We start from the raw sequence: 12,926 nt of genomic DNA on the forward strand, positions 1-12,926 counted from the left end.
CCAAAATCACTTAAAAAAAAAAAAAAAGACCATGGGAGACCTAATGCTAGTTTATTACCATGATATGCCCCTACTATAGCCATTAGAGTAGAAGAAGAAAATGAGGAGGAATGTAGTATAAAAGGTAAAACTGTTGTTTCTTAGAACTATTAGTATTTAAATATGTAGAATATAATTGGATCTATCCACATAGCTATTTAAATAACAAATTTACTATTCCATGGTCTTATAAAATAACTCCTATGTGAGCTGAAATAGAAAAATCCCTTCACCTATTTGATATTAAATTACATTTTCAAAAAGCTTGCTGGCTGTTCACTTTTTTAAAAAAATTAAACATATCAAACATGAAGTATGAGTTATAAAGGAGAAATTCCTGCTACTTTAAGGAAATTGTGTGCCGAATGGAATTAAAGGCTTTTGGAATTATATATTACTAGATGCCCGGTGCACAAATTCATGCATGGGTGGGGTCCAGCTGTCCCTCCCCGATGGGGACCCATTGGGGGCGGGGCTAGCTGTGGGGAGGGGCCACAGGAGGGCTCCAGGGCATGTCTAGCCCATCGCAGTCCTGATTGGCTGGACCCCAGCAGCAAGCTAATCTACTGGTTGGAACATCTACAGCCTGGTGGTCAGTGCATGTTATAGTGACTGGTCGACTGGTTGACTGCACCCTGGTGGTCAGTGCATATCATAGTGAACGGTTGAGTGGCCTTAGCATATCCTTAGAATATTATGCTTTGATTGGCTGAACAGACGTCTGGACAATGGGACACTTAGCATATTAGGCTTTTATTATGTAGGACTAGAGGCCAGGTGTACAAAAATTCGTGCACTGGGTGGGGTAGTCCCTCAGCTGGGCCTGCCCCCTCTCACAGTCCAGGAGCCCTCAGGGGATGGCCTCCCTCTGCAGGAGACAACCAGGCTGATCAGGGGAAGTCGCCACCTCCATCACCCCACTGCTACTGCCACTGCCGGCTGCCACGGTTGCGAGACCTGAGCCCACAGCTGCCTGAGCCCCTGGCCTTGCAGAAGCTGGGGCTCACAGCCGCCAGGGCTCATGGCTGCCTGAGCCCCAGGCCTAGCAGCTGCCGTGGCTTTGTCTGGATGGACGTCCAGAAGATGTCCGCTCTAATTAACATATGACCCTTTTATTAGTATAGGTGAACAATAAGTGACACTTTAGGCATACAATCTAACTACAACATGTAATACACATGTATGCAAAATGCAAATAAGCACAAGTATTCAAATTCCTGGTGCTCAAAGAAATATAAACTTAAACGATACTATTTTTCCATAAAGTTGGTAAATTTTTAAAAATATCATAACCAGTGTCAGAGATTTTGGGGGCACAAGTTCTATTGTATTGCTGATAAGAGTACATGTTCTACACTATTTTTGAGACAGTGTGATAAGATATATCAATATTGTCAAAAAGTTATACATATTGGCTGAAATTTCCAATGTGAATAATGTGTTAGGAAATAAAGATCCTTACAAAGAATGTATACTAGTAGATTACTGATTTATATAGGGAAACTGTAAGAAAACTTAAATGTCTTCAATTGGCCTTTTATAAAATAATTGATAGTGTGTACAATGTTAAAAGCCTATGACACCATTTTGAACAACATATAATGGGTATTCTTGTTGCTGAAATATTGGACACTAAATAGCATAAAAACCCTCCTGTGATCAATGTAAAGTACTGACTGATCACACAGCTGTAAACCTGTTTGGGCACAAACTTCCGATCCCAAAGCTCACTTGTGCTTTTAATCACTTGCCCACAGATGAATAAACAAATGTTCTCAAACATAGCTCATGAATATAATTTTGATTAAGTGTGTGTGTGTGTGTGTGTGTTTTATCTTCATAAATTATTCTTATAAAATATCCCAAAGAATGTTTTTATAATTCTTTTAAAAAGCTTCATGAACTTATGGTGATGTTTGTTTTACCAAAGTTTCTCTCAAGGTTTAAAAATTACCTGTAAAAAAATACCATTCAGGAATACTTAAACAAATAACATTTCCCCCCAAACATGTCAGCACAATATTGGATAATTCGGTATTGAGTAGCCTACATATAGACCTAGAAATGGAAAACAGCTATAATATTTAAACATGTCATCTCATAGAACACATTATAGAACTTCAGGATTCATATGCCTTTCTTTTGAAAGTACCATACATATTCAGTATCTTTTTTCATCTTTGTTCATCCAAACTACCCATCTCCCTCAAAATATGTCAAACAAATAACTGGAAGATGGAACATTGCATAAGGATGTTTCAGTCGATGCCAGACCACATACTAGTATATGACAGTAAGTCCCATAAAATTATAATGGAGCTGAACAATTCCGATTACTCAGTGAGATGGCAGCCATCATAACTATAGCACAACAGGTAATTCGCGTTTCTGGTGATGCTGATGTAAAACAAACCTATTGCACTGTATAAAAGCACAGCACATGCAATTATGTACAATAAATAATACTTGATAATGTTAACAAACAACTATGTTTCTGGTTTAGATATTTACTATACTAGGCTTTTTATTATTATTTTAGAGTATACTCTACTTACTAAAAAACAGTTCGCTGTGAAATAGTCTGTGGTGTTACGGTGGCAGCAGCCTCATACCTCTTGAGCTCGAATCTCTTGGTTGCATCTTTTCCTCCAGTGCTTGCTTGAATCTTGTGTTGTTTTGTACAGATCTGATGTACAGGCTTGTAGCCTAGGCGTAATAGACTACACCATGCAGCCTCGGGGTGTAGCGGGCTGTCCCATCTAGGTTTGTGTACGTGCACTCTGGGATGTTCACACATTGACAAAATCACCAAAGGTGCCCGACTGGCATGACTCAGTAGTTGAGCATAGACCTATGAACCAGTAGGTCACAGTTTTGATTACTAGTCAGGGCACGTGATCAGGTTGTGAGCTTGATCCCCATTTAGGGGCGTGCTGGAGGCAGCCGATCAGTGATTCTCTCTCATTATTGATGTCTCTATTTCTCTCTCCCTTTCTTTCTGAAATCAATAAAAATATATATTTTTTAGAAAAATAACCAAATGTGCATTTCTCAGGCGGTATCCCCATCCTTAAGCAGCACATGATTTTAATAATCACAGATGAACTCCTCTTTTTACATTCAAATAATTAAAAGTAGAAATTATGCATAGTATATAAATATATTCAACAAATTAAAATAGAAATTTACATTAAAATAATACCTTGATTCATTCATGTATACAGAGACATAGAAGAAGTTTAAGAAATAGCATTTGGAAGATATATTGTATATCAGGCATGGTGCTAGGAGTTCAGGCACATGTGGCGTTGGTCCCAGCCTATTGATAGTACTGTTTTTGGCTAGGACGGACTTCACTGCTAGTGAGCCCCACAGACTTCTACCCAACCCCTTCTGATTCTTATGATTGCAGGTTGCATATCAGCAAAACCATTAGGAAACTTTGAAGAGCAACATTTATTACTCACAGGTTCCGGAGTGAATGTGGCATTCCTAAGGGTCACACAGCAAGGCAGAGAGAGAGGAAGGAAGCCTGAATCTGGGGCTCTGTTTTTATTAGAATTCAGCTGGGGGTGCCTATACTTTCCCAGGTTTACTCTTTATCAGGGAATATAAAGCATAAGATTGGGAATTAAGGCACAGGAAGGGAGACACAGGGTCACTCAATAGATTAGTTCTCTAGTTTACCTGGGGCTTCTGAAAGGGAATGTCATGGTTGTGGGCAGCCTGGTTCCTTATCTGCTAGTCGTTGTTTTGCTCGAGGCTGTTTCATGCAGCTGACAGTGTGTTTATTCCAGATGGATGTCTGGGCAATCTCAAGCTCCATGTCTGGCTCTGACTGGTGATTCAGTTAGTTGAAATGTCATCCTATTCACCAAGAGGTTGTGGGTTTGATTCCCAGTCAGGGAACATACCTGGGTTGCAGGTTCAATTCCTGAAGGCAATGGGATGTTTCTCCCTGATATCAATGCCTCTCTCTCTCTCTCTCTCTCTCTCTCTCTCTCTCTCCCCCTCCCCCCCCCCCCCCCCCCCGCTTGCACTCTCTCTAAAAATCAATTAAACGTATCCTCGGGTGAGGATTAAAAAAAAAATTAAAAAGCTCCATGTCAGGCACTTACATTACTTCATGTAACAAAGCTTCATGCTGGGCATTTACACTTCAGTGTATCACTTCATTTTCCCCTAATTACGCTATTTAGGTTATTTTAGTATACTCTCTTTAGACATCAGGACTCTGAATTCAGAGAAGTCAGCATGTGCAAAATCACAGACACTGGGAGTTGATCTGTAAAACTCCTCAGCCACACCGTTTATCCTCTCTCACCTTTGGTAGATTTAGGACGAAATGAACCAGGTTAGAGGACTGCAGAATTGAAAACACCTCGGCTGTCTCCCAAGTCGGGGAGCTCAGAGAGGTTGCCTGCCTGCATGATTCCTGTTGACTGTTTATTTGAATGATAGCATTTGGATATGTATTACTACTCTTAGGGCATTTCTGATTTAGCCGACAGTGCCCTATGAATAATTTAGCATGGATGGTTGACAGGGAGGCTCAAATGGGCAGCTGGCAGCAGTACTTCCCCTACAGTCTACTGCCAAGGTTGGGGGCTTCACTCACTAGCTGCCATCCTGGTGCTCATGCCTTGACTTGCTTGTACCTTAGTTTCTACCCCACAAGGATTATGTGAATTAATACATGTAAAGTCCTTCAATGATAGAAATCCCTTTGTAAGCGCTTAATACATGTTAGCCATCATGGATATGGATTCTGTTTCCAAGGGCTTCAGCCTAAGGCAAAATAAATACTTCTGAAGGGATTATGTTGAGATCAACACTCCTCACTCCCTGGTGAGTGGCAGACATCACTAATCAGACATGGCACTCTTTACCTTCAGGCCCAGACAAGGCCTTACGATCTGTACACCAAATGCTTCAACCTAACATCTAAGAAGCAATTGGCTTTGACATACAGTAGTGAATTTATTTTGCCATATTGGGCAATACGATTTCTTTTTCTTCATAAAACACTTCATGTGCTAAAAGCAAGAGCTATAGCATCCTACCTAGAATTAAGCAATTGCAATACAGATTGGCTTTATGATACGCCTTTCCAAGAATTGGTTTTAAATGAGATAACTTGACCTAACATGAAATACGAATTCCTCTCCTGAGTGATATCCCAGGGAATTTGTATCCATATAGTAAGTTCTCTAGGATTGCAGTTGGTCTGATACGCTCACTGCAGCACCAGTAAGCTCTACTTTTTTAACTTAAACTGTGCTTCCTGGTTCCTTTTCATGGCTCGACTTTAGACTTTTCCTTCTTAGTGAAACCTCTATGTAGTTTTTTGGATTACCTCTACTGTAGTCTTTAACATGTAATCATAACTTAGTAAGTTTTCTACCTAATAATATGGTAGACTCCAATGAAATAAAATTGCTTTCATCTGTATATTCTAAGAGCTAGGAATGACCTTTATGTGCAGTACATAGTCAGTAAATATTTTACTTAGTCATGTTCTGATGACTTTACCTAAGTCAAATGATATATAGATCCTTCATATTTTTTACTCAGAGGTTTTTCATCCCTCCTCATTATTTATTACAGCTCCTCCAAGTACTTGGACAGCTAACATATACTACTTTAGACACAAATGTATCCCTAATAGTTCATCAGCCATTGCCTTCATATTTATGAAATCTTTACCAATCACATTATTTTTAAAAAATATTTTATTTTTTATTTACTCTAAGGATATTATAGCTATTGAATTAAACCTTATTCTTCCTCCCATTCTGGGATAGAAATATGTTCAATGGGCTATTACCTAAAGATGAAAATTAAATCACAGTTATAGAAAGAATAAGATCTTTGGTATTAAGAAAACTTATTTATCCTTCACAAACCATCTTAAATATAATTTTATGCACCTTTTCTTGGGGATTCTTTCTAATTTCTATGCTGCTTCTAAGTTTTGTACATATTATAACTATTACATGATTATAGACTGTAATTATTATTTATAATAGGTTCTATTTCTTAGGACACTTTTAGATTCATGGAAAAAAATCAACAAGTATACAGATTTTACATATACCACCTCCCTCCCCCACACTCATGCATAGTTTCTCCATTATCAACAACATTCCTTTCCAGAATGATATCTTTGTTAAAACTGATGAACCTACATTGACATGTCCTTCTCACCCAAAGTCCATAGTTTACATTAGGGTGCACACTTGGTGGTACACATTCTGTGGGTTTAGACAAATGTATAATGACGTGCACCCACCATTATATCATTCAGAGAGTTTCACTGCCCTAAGAATCCTCTATGCTTCACTTTTCATCCTTCTGTCTCCCATAACTCCTGGAAACCACTGATGTTTTACAATCCTCATGGTTTGTCTTTTCCAGAATGGCTGCTTTCACTTAATAATAGATATTTAAGAGTCCTTCCTGTCTTTTCATGGCTTTATAGCTCATTTCTCTTTAGTGCTGAGTGATATTCTATTGTCTGTATGCACCAAGGTTTATGTATCCGTTCACCTACTGAAGGACGCCTTGATAACTTCCAGGTTTTGGTGACTTTGAAGCTACTATAGATATCCATGTGCCAGATTTTGTGTAGATGAATTTTTTTCCATGTTCCTCTCCTTAAAAAAAGTGTGAGCTCTGTGAAGACAGTTTTTTATTTTTTATTTTTTAATCTTTATGTCCCTTGCATTAAGAACAGTGCCTGGCACCAAGCAGGTAATTTTGTTCAGTTGAAAAATGTGTGACACAGTGAATGGAATAAAGAAGCACAACTCTCAGGCCACTCGCTGGCTCTAAAAGAGACTACATAAAGAATTTCTAATTCAGAATGATCCATTATAATCAGCTCATGGAAGCCATTCTTTTCAAAAGGCACGATGATAGCTGCGCTGTGTTGAAATAGATTATAAAGGCTTTGGCTAGAAACTCTTCTACTCAAACAGTGAAAGCGTAATAAAAAATTGATAAACTTGTAGGGAAACAAAAATGGGATTCAGTATTTTTTGCTTATTCTGCAAAGGACAAGGGATTTCTGATTGGTCTTTATATCCTCAAATAATATTTTCCTCTCAAGTTTTGATCACAACAAAATATTTGTTTTATCTATTCACTGGGGAATTATGCCAAAATTACAGTTTCCACACTGAGGTTCTTTGATCTAGTTTTAAGAGTCCACTCTAATTTGTCTTTAAGGTTTCACACACACAGACACATACACACACACGCACGCACACACACACAGAGGATATCCAGTGACAACTTCACAGATAAAGACGATAATACATATATTTGGAATATGGCCTAAATGCAATTGTATGTAATATTATCCTACATTTATGCACATATGGGCATAGGTTTTGTTTCTATAAGTAAATACCAATGTTGAAATTCTAATCTGAGATGCTTGAACTCCAATTTTCTAAGGCAAATTTATCAGAGTCTTCAATGCAGTCTTCAAGTTAGAAATGCAGATACTAATCTCATAAATAAAAGCACCAAATCTTTGCATCCAAAAAGGAATAATTGAAGCTATTTGTAAAGGAGACACCTCTGAGATCGATGTACTTAACTTTTACACCATAATTTTCAAGGTTTTATATTTTATCCACTTGAATCAACATGGCTGAAGGAACCTAAGGAGCAACAAGCAAATTTATTTGGAAAATATGTCTTTTATGAAACTGACCTCTACATATAAAGTTTTCAGAAGCAAACAAAGAATGCCCATGACTTTCTAGCCTTTCTTAGAGCTATAGAATTGCTATAGTCTAAAAGATTAAAAAGCAAGCTATTTGTATAGGGCAAACATACTCTAAATTCCAATAGAATTAACTTTTCCTTAGAATTATGATTTAAATTTTTATTATTCGACAAGTCAAGAGGCAGTTGTAGTAACATCTTATAATCGCTAGAAGTGAAGCAAAGCTATTAGATAGCATTGTGCAGTGGTTAGAAGTATGAGTGCCTTTTACCCTTTATTTACTGTGTGTCCTTGGTCAAGACTTAACCTATATGTGCCTTTATTATTTCACCTTAACATGGAGGTAATAAGATTTCACACCCCCTAGGTTTTAATACTTATCATATGGCCGAAACCAGTTTGGTTCAGTGGATAGAGCGTCGGCCTGCGGACTCAAGGGTCCCGGGTTCGATTCCGGTCAAGGGCATGTACCTGGGTTGCGGGCACATCCCCAGTGGGAGATGTGCAGGAGGCAGCTGATCGATGTTTCTCTCTCATCGATGTTTCTAACTCTCTATCTCTCTCCCTTCCTCTCTGTAAAAAATCAATAAAATATATTTAAAAAAAATACTTATCATATGCTTAGAACAGTGCCAGGCATGGAATAGCTAAATAAATGTATACTATATATTAATCTTAAATTTTAAATAAAAATTATGAGGCAGTGTTGTTGTTCTTTTCCTTCTCTTTCTTTAAGATTTATGGTCAGAAATTGAAACCAGGGCATAGTACCATGGATGCTGAGTTGATAAGGAAAGAGATTTAATATATTTTTTTACTTTGAAGATTATCTGATATTGAGCATATCTGAAGTCACAACTTAATCTCCTTTAATAGCTTCAGATTTATTAATGGAATTATGCTTCTGATTACATAACAGCCTGCATCTTTAGGTATAAATATTATATAAAAATAAAAGATATCTACCTGTAAATACTCTAGGAAGTCAGACTTTTACTTAGAATGTATCGAGTTTAATACAACTTGTGCCATGAAAAGATCAGAATCTAGTAGCATAGTGTCATATATATATGGTAGTTTCTCAAAACTTATTCCTTTTGTTGTTTGGTCAAAGACAAATTTTGGTCACAATAAAATATTCTTTTTAAATTAGCAACCCATGAAATAACTTTTCTACTTTGTGTTAAATAAACAGATAGGCTATTGTTTAATACTAGGGAAAAAGTGTTCTATGGAGAAGCAATCTTATATTGAAGACACATGAATACATTTCTTTTCTTTAGTCCATATCATCTTAGAATCTTTAAAAAGTGCACGGGATTACTCTGTAAGAGGATGATCAAAAAACATAGATGAGCAAAGATTACTTTTAATATTTATAGCAAAATAAAAACAATCTCATGGGGTTAGGGTTTTTGGAAAACTGCTTTTGGGAAAGCTGCCATGTTTGTGGCACACAGTTCATAATCTGCAAGTGAGACTTCATTTCAGGTGCAAATCAATAATAATGGCAATTATTCTCCTTTGTGGTTCTGTCAGTGGTGCCACTTTTGTCCCTTGAAACCACTTTCAAAAATGGGGTTAAAAGAGTATCAACCATCAATAAACCTGCTGATGGTTGAGTAAACGTAAGGGACTTAGGTTACCGCTCTCTGATATTCTACCTCATGTGTGTCCTGGACAGGATAATTGTAGAATGATAAGAGAAATCCACCGTCAGACTTTATTTCCAAGCTAGAGTTCCTTGCAATAAATAAGTATAACAGGGAAATTCTGCAATGTCTTAGTTGCACAATGCATGGTTGTTCATAGAGACAATAAGTGAAGCAGACACTGAGTTCCAGAAGCTTTATTAGGGAATGGCTTGGACAATGAATCTCTCAAGCCAAGCCTTGATTGGCAATTGAGTCCCTTTTATAATGTCACAGCTGTGCAGCAAGCTCTAGTGGTATGTGAGCACAGCTGGGATCTGGCGTTGACAATATATATAAATGGGAATTACTGAACTTTTGTTTGAACTTTTTCATGCCTTACTTTAAGGCACAATAGCAAAGTTTTTATCCTCAATTTTTTATCTTAATTTGCGATTTGTGTTCCTTTGTTTTCTGGAAAAATCCACTCTATAGTCTTCACAAAGTCCCTTGTTAATGATTTAGAAATCAGTACTCTTGCTTCACCCAGCAAATGCCAGTGCTTGAAAACAAATAGAAACATTGTAGTGCATTCAGAAATCATGCCTTTTCTATCATCTTAGGTATTTTCTGTCAAAAAAGAGATCAAACAAATTTTTGAAATGTTGAAAAGAAAAACCAGGTGGGGCGAGAATTTCCCCCTTCTTTGAATGAACTTAAAGGAATGTTTTGATCATTCAAATTAGACTTTGATATAAACATGAAAAATTCATTTCTGTTGGTCCTGAATGGGTATGTCTTAGCAGGTGAGGCCAACCCTTCCATATGGCTAGTCCTCAGAGGCTCACTGGCTGGTGGGATGTGCTCTCCTATGAAGTGCATGTTTCATTCTTTGGCCAATTTTCTATTTGGTTCTCTGTCAAGTCTGATTATCTTTTAAAAATCACTTTCAGATGCAAGCCATTTGTCAGGTGTGTGGTGCCCATGTTTCCTGCTCTGTCCTTTGCTTTTTGTGCTCTTTATCATGATTATGGAGAGAGTTCTTAATGTGGTCTCATAAGATGTTCCTTAAATGTTACATATCGAACTCAAATACTAACAATACAGATGGGGAAAAAATCAAATATCTCCTATTCGCCCTATTGGAATGATGTGGCCCTTAATAAATGGAAAATGTTTTATGGGGTCGTTAAAAAAATCAAGTACGTAAAGTTATGACCTTTGATATTTTAATTTTGTTTATGCAAGTCTTTAAGGCTATACCTTTGAAGAGATTTGAAGCTAGGTATACCAGACTGTGAAAATATGTAATATGCGTACATGGTCGAAAGCACCGGGTAACATTTACATATACCAAACCAAAAATAATATTAGTAGATAAATGCATATGTTAAATAAATCTACATAAACAGTTCTAAACATTACAGCTTAGAATTACTTCACATGTATAAATGATATATATGGAACAAAATTTAAAGGAACAAATGCATATGTACAATCTAGTACTTTCCTCACTAGTTTCTAACCTCAAATATCAGAAATTGTTCCAAGACTAATTTTCTCTCCATCCCAAATGAGGATGTGGTTATGAAATCAATCCTAAATCCGTGCTGGGATATAAGGTCCTACATGGCTTGTTAGCAGCTCTGGATTCTCAAATGTTGGGTTTGCTCCTCCTAATGGTAATTCAAACTAAGAAGACTTTGACCACTATCAACTTTCTTTATCAACCTGTGGTTTCTTAGGATTGTCATGTTATTTGTTTTTTAAATATATTTTTATTGATTTCAGAGAGGAAGGGAGAGGGAGAGAGAGAGAGAGAAACATTAATGATGAGAAAGAATTATTGATCTGCTGCCTCCTACATGCCCTCTACTGGGGATCCAGTCTGCAACCCGGGCATGTGCCCTGACTGGGAATCAACTGTGACCTCCTGGTTGATAGGTTGATGCTCAACCACTGAGCCATGCAGGCTGGGCTCTAAGGACATCCACTGAGGGGTCTCGGACTGCGAGAGGGTGCAGGCCTGGCTGAGGGACATCCCCCCCCCCAACACCCAGTGCATTAATTTAGTGCACTGGGCCTCTAGTATTATATAAATCACTTTATAAGTTTCTTGTTTATTGTCTCCATATGTTCCCTTGCTAGAGAATAAACTTCACAGAGCAGAGAATTGTGTCAATCTTATTAATCCATCCCAAGATCTTAAAAAAATGCCAGACACAGCCCACACACAATATTTGTAGAATAAAAATCTCTATTTGAGAAATGTTTCTTTGAATTTATGCCTCTCTAAACAATTGTGATAATTATTTTATTTTTCAGTTTATGTAATCCAAAGAAAGCCTTGGTTTTAGTTAAATTTGTTAATATTTTATTATCATCATATATGGCACCATCAAAAGCAGAATTTACTCAAAATTTATTTGTGTATGGTATCTGATTACCTGCAAAGTTTCTTATTGAAATCATTATCATATATCCCCAAGATATACTAATAAGTAAACAATAAAAACTCTGCCAATTACATGAAAAGACCCAGAAATTATAGTGTGATATTTAAGTTACTATTTTAATTACTAATTTTCTAATACTCATGTCATAGCTTAATGTGATTTATCCCGTGTTCAGGTATTCCAGATTCCATAACGCTCTATTTAACTTGGGGGTCAATGACCTCAGAGAATTAGGAAAGTTTTCCTAATTCCAGAAATAAGCAAAGTAAGTGGGGAAAGCAAGTCAGGTGGTACTTGGAAAAAGTTAGTGTTTCTTTTTCTGGTAGGCTCACAGGCCAGAAGAGATTCTCGCATTACCTTGTCTATTATTTAGTACTCTACCTGTGCATATACCAAAGTTTATGCTTCTCAAATTCTCTCTGGCATGAGACCTTTAAAAAATTTCAATCTGTTTCCTACCAGCACCTTTTAAAATTATGAGAAAAATGTTGTATTTTAGCCCTAGCCAGTTTGGCTCAGGGGATAGCGCATCTGCCCGCAGACCGAAGGGTCCTAGGTTTGATTCTGGTCAAGGGCACGTACCTTGGTTGCAAGCTCCCCCGCTGCCCAGGCCCTGCTGAGAACTCGTGCTGGAGGCGACCAATCAATGTGTTTCTCTCACATTGATGTTTCTCTCTCTGTCTTCCCTCTTTCTTCCACTCTCCCTAAAAATCAATGAAAAAAAAAATCCTCTGGTGAGGATTAACAACAACAACAACAAAAATGTTGTATTTTATCAAATTGCTGTAAACATCTCTAAATGATTACTTGTACTTTCTGTACTTATTTTGTTGAATGGAAACAAAGTTCAGACACTGTCATTGGCTTGAGCCTACACTTTGAGTGGCAGAGGCAACCACACACTGGGAAGCGATCCCTGTGTCCACTAATGGCCGATTTGAGAACACTAGAACAAAGAGGAATGGATGCCAGGCAGAAGACGAAGGTGTAGAAGTGTGAAGGCAGACCTGTTGGCATTTCAGTTGAGGACAAAATGTAAATATAGTCATATTTCACCTGCCT

The 12,926-nt window shown here is 37.4% G+C and overlaps 1 protein-coding gene across 1 annotated transcript in view; it reads left to right on the forward strand.

Annotated features, from left to right (window-relative positions):
- The window catches only part of SGCZ (sarcoglycan zeta), a 611,636-nt gene that overhangs the window by 155,999 nt on the left and 442,711 nt on the right, over positions 1 to 12,926 (forward strand). The gene's annotated exons all lie outside the window — the stretch shown is intronic.

This window comes from Myotis yumanensis, unplaced genomic scaffold (genome assembly GCF_028538775.1).
Source record: "Myotis yumanensis isolate MYYU_CA2020_CCGP unplaced genomic scaffold, mMyoYum1.0.hap1 SCAF_3, whole genome shotgun sequence".
In the NCBI taxonomy this organism is placed as follows: Eukaryota; Metazoa; Chordata; class Mammalia; order Chiroptera; family Vespertilionidae; genus Myotis; species Myotis yumanensis.